The sequence below is a fragment of the Anser brachyrhynchus genome, assembly GCF_964034855.1.
Source record: "Anser brachyrhynchus genome assembly, chromosome: 6".
NCBI classification, from domain to species: Eukaryota; Metazoa; Chordata; class Aves; order Anseriformes; family Anatidae; genus Anser; species Anser brachyrhynchus.
In genome coordinates this window covers 34936749-34948968 of record NC_137700.1, presented here as the reverse complement: position 1 = coordinate 34948968, position 12220 = coordinate 34936749, and the positions used below count along the sequence as shown (strand labels likewise).

Sequence of the window (12220 nt, the reverse complement as noted above, 5' to 3'; positions counted from 1 at the left end):
GAAAAGTGTCTTCTCAGTTCTTTAGTGAGATGCTTCTGTCCTTCAATACCCTTATTCCTTTCTTTCTGGGGTGACTTTGTCAATCCTTTAACATCTAAAGACACAAAATTCTGAGGTTTGCTAAACAAGTGGAAATTCTGTACTGACTTGCAAAGCTGCAGATTTAATACTGCTATCCAGAATCCAAGCTTTGGGGTATTTACCATTGTTCTTGAAGTCATAAGCTTCTTTTCTCCAGGGGCAGAAAAGAACAACATTTCCTTCTGAATCATTACATTCAATAATTGAAGATCTAACATGCTAAGTAGAGTTTCTTTCTCTGGAAGCAAAAACAATTCCTGCAGCCAATATATAAGGCTAAATAGCAAAGTGTCTCATTCCACTTACTCTAATGCTTCCCTGACTGAATTTTCTCAGATTTTACCATATTCTGAGTGGATTATGAATGTAGTTAAAGTTATGGAAGGAAGCTGTCAAGCAAAACCAGCAAGACAACTTAATTTCCCAAGTGTGTTTTTTTTTATTTCATACAAAATCTTTAAAAAAAAAATCAAGCTATACAAAATTCTGAATACCAAGTAAAAAAAGAAAATTAAGTTCTATCTCTTGACTATAGTGCTTTTGGAAGTTTTCTGGGTGGTTCTGGTACTTTTGTCCCACTAGCTGTATGCAGTTTATATAAAGAAGGAATGAAAGGGTCTTTTAGCTTTAACTTGGGTTATTCATGGACCACATCAGAATACAAAATTATCCTACATAGCCCATATAGCAGTAAGCCTGATTTTTTGGGGGCTTGGTTTAAAAAGGTTTAGAAAATGCCTTGTAAGAGTTGCTATAAAGAATTTTATTAAAAACTGTGTCCTCCAAGAATACAGCAGTCGGAGGAAGAATAACACCCTTGCCTTGATAATGTGCTCAAATCTTTACACATTGTTATGCACTAGCATCTCAGTCCAAAGACACTTGGAGGGTAAGAAATTTCCTGTCCATTAAGTCAAAAGCATAGACTGTAATCTAAATATTGCCAGAGTCTAAGAGGGTTTAAAGGTCTAATTATCCATTTGGTAGTAGTAGTTCTGAAAGGAAAGCTATTGAGCTAGAGCCAATGGGCCAGGGGAAGAATGAGAAAAACCTTCATCACCATCACCAACCTGATACTGTGTGGATGTCTGTTTTTGGAAGAGTATGGGAACAGTGTCCCTAAAGGCAAAGATCTTTTTTGCTTGAAAAAAGGTGACATAGCTACCCAGACAATAAAGCTCCTGATAATACTCTTGTGTAGGAATTGTTAAACCTTTATAAATTCAGTTGTATGCCCATCACAGGAATAAGCAGCTATGTACATCTGAGTCCTCTGCTCTTTATAAAGTTTTAACCGTGTGGGGGTGTGGGGTTTTTTTGTCTTCGCTTGTAGAAACTGCATTTCCAGTGCTTGGCTGCATCTGTCTTTCTCCAAGTGAAAGATAGGTTCAGAGCATGTATACTCTTGGTCTTGCTTAGCATAGCAAATCAGTGTTGAGACACTTGAACAGACATCTGACTGCAGGAGAGAGGTAGAACGTGAATAGGCTGCTTTTCTGGAAACATTTCTTCTGTTTCCAACGCATAGTTATGTCCAAGCACATGACAGAGAAAAGACTGCTCTAGAACCATCTGACTCACATTCACAGGACCTGATTTTAATTTAAACATCTCTGAGATGAATCTAATGTGAGACTTTCCCTGAAGCTGAATGACAATGTTTAGGACTGTTACCAGTCCTGCTGCAAACATCCTGTGTCTACAATTGCATCTGAGACATGTAATCGCCCACATAGTTGTACCTCTATATGTAAGAGGTGGAGGTGGAGCTTCTGCTTCTCAAATGAGCATGGGGCTGCTGAGCAGGAAATGTATTATCCAGGCACAAGATATCGGTTGGTCACTAACCCTCATCAATTCATTAGCTTAGGCTAGTTGTGGGTGTAGACTGTCAGAGCTGAACACGACTGGTTACACTGGGGCTGTGTGAAGGCTGTCCTGGCAGCTCTCAGTTAGGTGCCCTCAACAGAGGAATAAAGGGAATGGAGGATCCCTTCCCAGTCCAGCATGATCTGGTACAGTTAACATGGAACAGATAACAAGGTTATTGCTGATCCAGGACAGAGTTTTCCTACCATTCTGCCCTCTCCTTCCTAAAGCAGAAGAGAATGACCTCTGCAGCTTGCTGAGCCAGCATCCCTTTTCTGTGCTGTGAATCATCACAGCAAGGGCTTCCATCTGCAGGGAGCAAGAATCCTGGCACAAGCTGGCACCTTGCAGTAGTAGGTCAGTGTGCAGTGGCACAGAACGGAGAAGGGACAAAACAACACAGGAGACACAGCAGCTCTTTACCGGGGTGGGGTGGGGGGGGGGGGGGGTGCTGGGGTGTTGAATGAAAAAGGAAATCAGTCTCCAGTCTAGATGTAATAATATATCACTGGAATAACACCCAAGAGCATTCCCAGCCTGTACCCAGCTGAAAATGTCCACTTCATTATCCGCTTCATTATAGTCCCATAGATAAGCCATGAACGTGCTTTTGATCCACTTCTTTTTCTTGCCTATGTCCTGTGAAAAAAGTCTGCAACTAAGCAGCCAAATATTTTTACTGCTGTGGGTTTGTGGTCAGCATTTACTGGAGTTGATAGAAAATCTCCCCTTCACTTCTGTGGATGTTGGATGAGACTTTGAAAAAGTGGCATTTAAAAGAGGGAAAAAAAGAAATTAAGAGTGTCTGAGCTAATTAGATGTGCTGGCATGTGTACTGTTCCCTCCATCTGCCATGCTTCAGACAGCTATATGACTAGGAACAATAATTCTTCACAGTCTCATGGCAGATACCATATGGCTTCAGAAAAATCCTCTGGCCCTGACTCCTAATGGTATTGGACTACAAGTTTGTGTGCTCTAACATTTTTGTTACATCTGATTTCACATTAACCAGTTCAAGTTTTACCTGTGATTCTTTCTGAATTCAACAGCGGATTGATTTTAATCAGCTTTTGGGTTCCAAAGTAGCTGGCCAAAATGTTATAAATCTAACATCTGAACAAATTGCCTGGCAAAAGAGATGTAGGAGATATCATTATATAAGTAACATCACTAGAAAAAAGGCCCAAACTTCTTCAGGAAGCATTCTCCACTTCCTTTCCTCTTTAGATGGTCCAGTTACGAAACATTGACTTCATTTACTTGGTTTAAGTTTGCACAGTCATTCTCTCTGTGCCTCAAAGGATAATGCATAGAACTTGTCAAAATACGCACATTCAGAAGATAATAACAAAACCTGAATGTGGGTATTCATACAAAATTAGTTCCGAGGTTTTGCATTTAAGACTCCTTTTCAAACTTTCTCTTTCAGCAAGGTTGTAACAGACACAGAGGCTGTAGACAACAATCTGCAAAAGTTATAGTATCAAAGATTGTTAAAATCAAGCAGTAATCAGGTTAGTTAATCATTGCTAAAGAAATGAACCCAGAAACTAGTCAGGTTAAATGGTATTCTTACAGTGATTAAAAGCTTTTTTTAATCCCTTTTTGGCTCTGATACCAAACAAAGGCAAATAGCTTCTTGGAGGTCTTCTTGGAGGAATTCTGCCTTAAGTGCAAGTTGACTCAAGGGCGGCCTTTCCTTCTCATGACTCTGCATAAGCCACCTGAAAATAAGACAAACTGTCTTATTTGTTCTAAGCTACCGCTGTGCCATTCTGTGTCTCTGTCAAGTGACTTTATCTTTCAAGCCTCAGTTTCCTCAACAATCTTTGAATACCTGGAGGTTAGCGATAGAAGGACAACTGGGAGGACTTCTGTTTAGAAACGGGTTGTTTACCTTTACTGCAAGTGAAGTGGTCAGATTCAGGCCTTTCTAGAAGGACCTTGAAATCCAAAGCTCTGTGTTTTCCTGCACATTTCTGGCAGTCTTTCTAGCATCTCACTGCTTGTTTTTCTGTCATTTATCAACCAGAATGCAGATCCATAAAATCATTTTCCTTTCGGTGAGCCATTTGAGGAACCAAGAAAGGAAGAAGACAGTAACAAGACTATACTCACCCCTACAGGGACCTGCAGTTTCCTAGAAATTGGACCCAACTTCCAGCATCTGGTATTTAGTCAGGAAAAGAGCTTCATTAGAGTTTTGGTTGAGAAACAGATGGGATGGTTGTTTCTCTGAGGAGCTGGGGGATTGACAGAGACATAAATGCTTGATCAAGGCAGGCAGGATGCTTAGGGTGGAGACAAGGGGCTCTCAGGTGGGATTCCTATGCAAAGGGATTTAGAGTAATGAACACTGAAACAGGGAGAGGATTTGTGTGCCTCATGAAGGTATGATGGGAAGAGAGGGGCCCAGGCGGTCACCCCAAGGAAAAGAGGAGATGTCTTGGTTCGGTGCCACCAGGCTGGGGACTCCAGGGAAGCGTGGAGCTTCTTCCCTCATCATAGCTGTGCTCATGCCTGAGGGATGAGGGCTCTTGCAAGGGCGGAAAAGCTTTAGGCAGCTCAGTGGCAATGGCAGTGGTAGCAGCAATGTGAACCTTACAAAGTAACTCCCTATTCCACGATGAGGGTAGTGGTGGGAGGCAGCAACCATGGCAGTGGCCACTGCGGCCTTCCCAGACTCTGCTGAAGCTTTGTAAGCACCAGGAGCTCAGAAGGAGAGCAGAAGTTTTTCATGTGTCACTGAGATCCTCAGGGAAAAAAGCTCTCCAGGGGGGCTGATATATCTGAATAATATTTCAGTATTTCTTGCTGTCAGTGGAATGGGAGGTTTTTTTCATTGAGGCCTGTTGGTGCCTCATGGTGTAACTGGTAACAAGTACTTGGTGTCAATTAAGAGTCCCAAATGCTTCCTTTTCTCTGTGGAGGGGGTATGGCAGGTACTGGCCACTGTAGTCGTGGAGGTTCAATTTGCAGAGGGGAGTAAAAGGCAGCCCTTTTTTTGTAAAGGGAACTGAATGCCTTGCCAGCAAGCATGCATCTTGATCTAGTCCATGCTGCAGTTTGAGCCAGTCAGGGACTGATTTTAATTTTAATGGATTATGTTTGCTTCAGGGATTTAGCAAAAGTCAGAGGCAAAGCAGGCATGCTGGTTCCCTGATGTCTTCACCAGCTTTCAATGCATTCCTGCAATGCCTCCTCTCTGACAAAAGACATTCATAAATTAAATAGTAATGTCAGGGAAGTTACAAGTGTCTGACTGCCAAAATCAGAAGAGAAATTACAATGATATAATATCTCAGATTGCGCTCTGGTTTATGCTTTCCTTGACATACATGCTACTTGGACCAAAGGATGCAATACTGTGACCACCTCTGCTTCATCTCTGAAGCTCTTATTCTTTGCCTTGATTTTTTTTTTTCCTTTTCATGAACAAGGTTTTCTAGACACTGATTTATTTGGGCTGTTGTCTCTCAAGTAGATGTAAACACAGGGAAAAATTATCCTCAGGACAGTTTAGCAGAGGTTTTTCTCTGTGAGTAAAAGGGCTTTAGAAGACCGTTCCTACTGAGTTTATTGGTTTTCAGATGGAATCCAGGGGCCATTTATAAGGAGATTTATCTAGAGATTGCACACTGAGAAGGGACTGTCACGTAGAGACCGTGATTCACTTCTCTGTCAGTTTGCTGGCTGGAGTCTGCTGCATGGAATAACTCTTAACCTATCACAAATATCAGAAAAACAAGGCAAAACTAAATACTCCCTCCTGAGCCACAGATGCTAGCAGAAACTGGTAATAGATGCAGAGCTTTTTCCCTTCAAAACTATGCATTTCTTATGATCAGTGATTAAAATCTTTAGACTTTATTTTCAGTCAGTACATTAAGTTTTCTAAAATTCTTATTTTGAACACTAAATGTATTATGTAACATTTATTTCCTGTGTCTGGTGCTTCACATCTTGGAGGTGAGGTAAAGAATCATAGTAAACTCTTAAAAAGAGGGCTTTCTTTGCCTTTTTTTAACTAAGTAGAATTCTAAGTGTGTGTCAAAAGAACAGAATGTATTTCACTTGTAGAGGTGGACAAACCAAGGCAAAAATAGTTGATGAGGTTTACTTGGAAGTGATACAGTACAGAACAACAAGGCATAGCTAGAAACAGAGTCCAGGAGGATGCTGGCCTGTGTAGTGATAAAGTTGTATCTCTTTGTGAGGCTTCTCTTGCTTCTTAGATTTACAGGTTACTCAGTAGTATTCAGTGATATTGCCATTTATTGCCTTAGCTTCCAACAGTGGGGGAGTGCGAGGTATTTTCTGCAGAAGGATAGTTATAGACAAGTGAGAAGTGCAACTGAGGGACTGAGAGAAAGGGTCTTTTAAAAAGTTCTGCTTACAAAGAATCTGTGTATGTTATTGCAGAAATAAAGCAGTAGACTATGGACACTAGATTGTAGCATAAAATAGCTAATAATACACTTGCAGCTTGTAACTACTTCCTTCTATAAAGAAGAACAAAAAACTCTTCTCCGGTACTGCACCTGAACCACACGTAATTTAATATATCATAGGTCAAGAAGAATCAGCAGGACATATGGTTTGGAAGGCTAGAAAACAAAGACTATCAAATTTTGTCCTGTTTCTCCTGTTGAGACTAGTAGACTCAATTTGACAAAAATTTATCTTTTCAGAAGACCTGTGGTGCTCAGAGGAGGATTTCAGAAACAAATAGGCTAGCCTTTGTAGTTTTTACTCTACCTGAAGTTTTATTCTGTATTAAAAATGTGTTCTAAATTTAATATTAAATATGTTTCAAATTCAAATATTTCAGATTTAATCTTCTGTATTTGAACTTCCACATTTGAACTTTCCACATTCAAAATAGTATTATTTCAGTGAGTAAATATAGTTTTTCAGATTGCATCTATATATGGCTAAAGATATCTGAACTTCTTTTGTTTGGCAGTCCGTCTTGAAATTGTCTGCCATTTAATCTTGCAGGAAGAGATCCTGAGATTTTTGCCACTCCCAGATGAGGTTTTGATTCATGCTTATGTCCTGAATCTAAAAATTAGCCAATCTCTGAAGTGCTCATATTCCTGTCAATTCATCTTCAAAATTACCACAGGTTATACTATTTTTTTTCTTAGTAAGTTCCCTTATGCCTTACTGTAGAAAGATGAATTTTGTATATCTACCCATCTAAATGCATTGTTCTCATCATTCCCTCTGTTGATTGTTATCAGAAAAAAAAAAATCACGTTTTCCAGGAGACTAGATATTTGATTTGTATTTCAGGAATAGAAATAACAAATAGGAAAAAAAAAAAAAAAAAAAAAAAAAAAACGCAGACGTAAATAGTCCTGATTGGAAACTGCATACATCAGGGGAACCATAAAAGCATAGACTGCATATATCTCTTAATCATGGTTTTATATTCTGTTCAAGTCAGCAGCAACTGGAAGTCTTTGTTATATGGTAACTCTTTGGACATCTTTTTTTTTTAATGGCACTGATCTCAAGTATCTTATGGTGTGCATTGGTCAACAGTACAGATCACCCCTAATTGACACACATTAGATTATGAAGTTAATCTTCAGGTGGCAATGTAGAGAATATTTTTGTCACTATCTTGGCTGTATTTGTTCTACTTGAGACAAATGTTTCATATAAAGGCAGTAAAGCTAATATCACACTCCTTCAGGAGGGCATTTCAAACTTGACCTATAAAATGAAAGAAAAAAATACTTGTGCAGTTGCAAGGAGAAGTCAAACAATATGTTTAGCCAGTTACATATTCTGAGGGGAGGCTTGTCAGGGTACACAAGGGTCGGGTTCATAGCCCTTTCAATCTCTGTTTTTCCCTGGGAATTTATCAGTATTTATACCATTCAGTGATAGCTGTAACAGCAGTAGAGATGTTCAGTAGAAACAACCTTGAAAGCCTGATCTACAAATTTTAATGATTTTTGCCTCCTCTTGTGAAAACTGATGCTAGCTTTCAATCAGATATTCAAACCATTTTCTTTATCAATCCTCTATTTCTAGGGTTGTAATAGATATTTGATAATTTCAATTGATTATCCTTTCATGGAGGGAGATAAGAGATGGGTGCCTCTATCTTCTGTCCCAGACTGAGTCTGAAGCCCTTGCTCTTGATGATCAGCCTGCCATGAACTAGTGAGCTTGGTCAATCATTAGTTTTCTGTCTCCTTGGTACTGCTATTACATCTGATTTTTTTCATATTATCTCTTTTCTATTTTATTTTCACAAGAAAGTACTTCTGTGTCCCCCAGGGCTATTCAATAACACTGCTGTTCTTAATACGTTCTGAAAAGCAAATTGTTGGGAGCAGTTCAAAGTGATAATTAAGTGGAGCCAAATCTAAATCAGTCTTTTAGAAGGACAAGCTTATGTTACCTGTCATTTTAGCTATATTTCCCTGACCCAATTATATAGGAGAGTAAATAAATAAAGTGAGAAGCTACAACAGAATTCAGGAAATGAAAGAACCGGGAATTGCCTTCAAGCCAGATATAGTTTCCGTGTGTGTGTGTGTATATATATATATATATATGTATGTAAAAATTAGGTTTTTCCCTACAATTAGGCAGACTTTCTGAAAGGGCAGACCAGATCCTTTCTGTCCAGGGCAGAAGTTGAGCATGTCAGCACACATTCAAAGATCTTGGCCAAGTGCAGAGGGCAGCTGGAGTTGAGAGGCAAGTTAGAAGAGCTCCATGAGCTTACAATTGTCAAATGGTGATAAAACATTACTTAGTGCTGTGAGTTGTACAGCTTAGCAGGAAACTGTGAGGTGTCGTCATCTGGGCTGCAAGAAATGAATGGCAATTTTTTTTTTTAGCCTGAAAGAGAGTTGATAATGTATCAAGGGAAAGTGAGGAAAAGCCTGTGTGTGTGTGTGCCTCTACCTGTGTTATTATACCTGTGGTGTGTGTCGCTTCAGACTTAAGCTGCTTTGACAGCCTCAGTGCCAGAACACACCAAGTGCTGGACATGCTCAGTCCTGACAGCAACAGGGCAAGTTTTGAAATGCCTGGAAGGACAGCTCTCCAGCTCAGCTCTTCTGCCCAACCGGAATCAGCTTTTCAAGGGCTCTTTGCTCCCTTTCAGGCACACAACTCGACAACTGGCATCTAATGAACCAAAAGCTTCTGAAAATCTCACTACTGACTTTGCCAAGCTGAACTCTACCCGTGAGGTCTGTGAGTCCCGCTACCAATGTCCTTACTGAAGCAGACCATTTTTGCCAGTCTTGGAGGTTGTTTCACCGATGTGAGCACTTAGCCACCAGAAGCAAAACTGAGAAGAGCAGCTGTGTTCTATTAAAACTAGAGTGCAGCCAAAATAGCCTTTTGAGTATGGCTTCATTAAGACACAGGTGACTGAAATCTTGATCACAACTCTTCTCAGAACAAACAAACAAAAACTCAATTTCCTATTTGTTGCCTGATTTCAACTGCAGGGTGTGAAGCTGGTGCTATTTCACAGATACTGTGCATGGTATCCATTTTCACAAAGTGTATTAGATCCAGTATCCACTCCTTACAGCCGCAAATTGTTTCTATGCCCTATTTCTGTATGCTGTTAGTAAAGAAGGATTAAACCACTAAAACAAAAAAACAAACAAAACAAAAAAAAAACCCTCACATTGTATAAAACCTTTCCGGAACGCTATTGCTGCTTGTAGATTGTATCACTGAGTGGTAGAATGCTTATAATGGTTGTATGTAAGCGAAAACATTTAAGATTTTTGTAGAGGAAGTATTAAGGGGGGAGAAATCTGATAAATTCATAGGTGTTTTTTTTTTTCCTTACTGGGTGCAAAAGCAAAGCTTACTGAAGTCATGGTATATTTCTTATTTGAAGCCGGTGGAATCTTGGTTCTTTCATGAAACCACAACTTTTTTTACAAGCCCTAATCAGAGACAGAAAATCTCTGTGGCTGAAGAGAAGAGCACTAAGGGTTTTGTTTGTTTGTTTGTTTTTTCTTAAATAATAATAATAATTGTGAGTGTGACCCTGAAGGAAGACACTCCCAAAGCCACACTGAGAAGACTGCAAGAGGGCTAACACTAAACCTGAAGAATCCAATCTCTTGCACTGTCTCTAAGCATTTGACAGGACTGCTATCATCAGTATACTTGGCTTTAAAAAATTAATTCCTGCTTACTGAGTATTATGCTACCTTCCTGCCATTCATTCATTATGGGACAGACAGCATCTCATCATCTTATTAATACAATCATTGCCATGGTTGTGGCATTATGGTGAACAATGAACATGAAATATATGAAGAGGGGTTAGATTTGATACAAACACAGACAGATTAGTCTAATCCATTTTGCAGAATAGGATCTCATGTGGAATTCAAAATTAAGAAGATACTAAAGCATAAATCACTCTGAGCCTGTGCATTGTAAATAAGTCTTCCCTTAAGAAAAAAAGTTAATTGTATCATTAAAGATGTTTGTTTTTTCATGGAACGTATATTTAAAAAAGTGAATATATTATTATTATCTCTGTAAAATATATATATATATATTACAAGTAAAAGGAAATATAAAATATGCTAGCCTAAATTCCTCTCCCCAGTGGATAATACCAATTTCCTACTGATTTCACTGGGGTCTCAATTCTCCACTATATAAATTACTGAATTCTGTGGTCACAATCAGTGTTGAAACCTCTCTTGTGGCTATTCCAATGGCTGTTGGTGTGAGAAGTATGTAACATCCTAGTGGCATCCCTTTTTGAATGCTCTAAGGTATATGGGTGTTAATATTGGGAGAGGGCAAGACAGAGCTGTCTGGAAATGGGGACAGCTCTTAACAGGAATTTACTGAGGCAGCATGAGCTGCCTGGGCTTTTTCAGAGTCCTATATCAAGATCTGGCAATTTTTATAAAAAAATGAGTCCTTCAAAAAGGCAGCTGTTCTCCCTTCTTTCCACCTAACCTCAAAGCCTAGAGAGCTGACAGTCACTACGTGTTAATTCCTACATCTGGGACTGGTCTTTCCTTTAGACAGCATGGTCTGAATTATTCCTAGTAAAAGAACAGCTTTAAAAAGCAACCAGCCAAGAACTGCTTTATATTCATAACAAATTTAAATCTAGGGAAGAGTATGTACTGTACGCTCAGTATCACAGCAGACGGTACCTGTAAAGCATATACAAAAGGTGTTGATGTCAGAGACGTGCAGCAGTATACAACATGAGAGAGTTTCTTGGGCGGTGGGAAGAATTACACTCTTTTGACAAAAGTCTCTCGTTACATGGAGGCTGGACAAGAAAGTCACAAGAAACCTCATTTTGGTGCAGACATAAGCAAAGCCAACCTTTTGCAGAGCTTAGACTTGGATTTTGCTGGCCATCTGGTTGGGTATTATGCATAATGGCATCCTTTCCAAGTAAGAATGTGACTTCAGTGCTTAGGTCAGAGATTTATTTGTTACCTCTTTCCTATTTGAAGAGAAGTGACTATTTGATTTGATAAAGTTGGCAGCTATTTCTGGACACTAAAGGAGTTTTTCTGAGCTGGAGATATTTCAAAGTTATTTGCATTTATCTTTTATAATTAAATGTCACTAGTTTAAACAAGAGAAAAAAAATGTTGTTTTTTGGGTGGCCTAAGTGACTGTTAATATCTTCCAAATGACTCATGGGGAACTACAATATGTTTGGGGGCAAGGGAAGCCCTTCCTCCTGCAGTGGCTCCAGCTGTTTCACCCTCACTGCCCATGCTTTGCTGTCTGCCCATGTTTCCTCTGGCACTCAGAATTAAGCATGGGGACTTCCACAGGAAAGTTGTTCCTGTGGACAGTATATTTGTCAAATATTAGGTGAAGCTGTTTTCTCCAGAATTTTCCATGGGGGGTTAAGGTGACAAAGAACATTAATTTTTCAGCTTTAAAACAAGACTAATAGCACCTGCCAATCTCGCAGGAGTGTTATGCAGATAATTGCATTAGGACAGACAGATATACTGTGGAAATGGAACTTGGCATCTTAAAAGTTCAGCCCAAACTAATGGTTGCAATATCAATGTCCTGTTGATCTTATAGCTCATGCTAGATCTTCTTGCCATGTCTCTAGTAGTATTAGCAAGCTAAAGTCAGCTCAGATTTGGTTCCCCAGGCTGCAGACATTCCAATGTAAGTTCAACTTTTTCCACTTACCTTTATTTCTGAGATGCAGGGCAATGCAAGGAACCTAAAGGTGATTGTATAGAAACCTATGTTTCTC

The 12220-nt window shown here is 39.4% G+C and overlaps 1 long non-coding RNA gene across 1 annotated transcript in view; it reads left to right on the top strand.

Moving 5' to 3' along the window:
• LOC308197495 overlaps positions 1 to 12220 on the top strand; it is a 76997-nt gene that overhangs the window by 16533 nt on the left and 48244 nt on the right. The gene's annotated exons all lie outside the window — the stretch shown is intronic.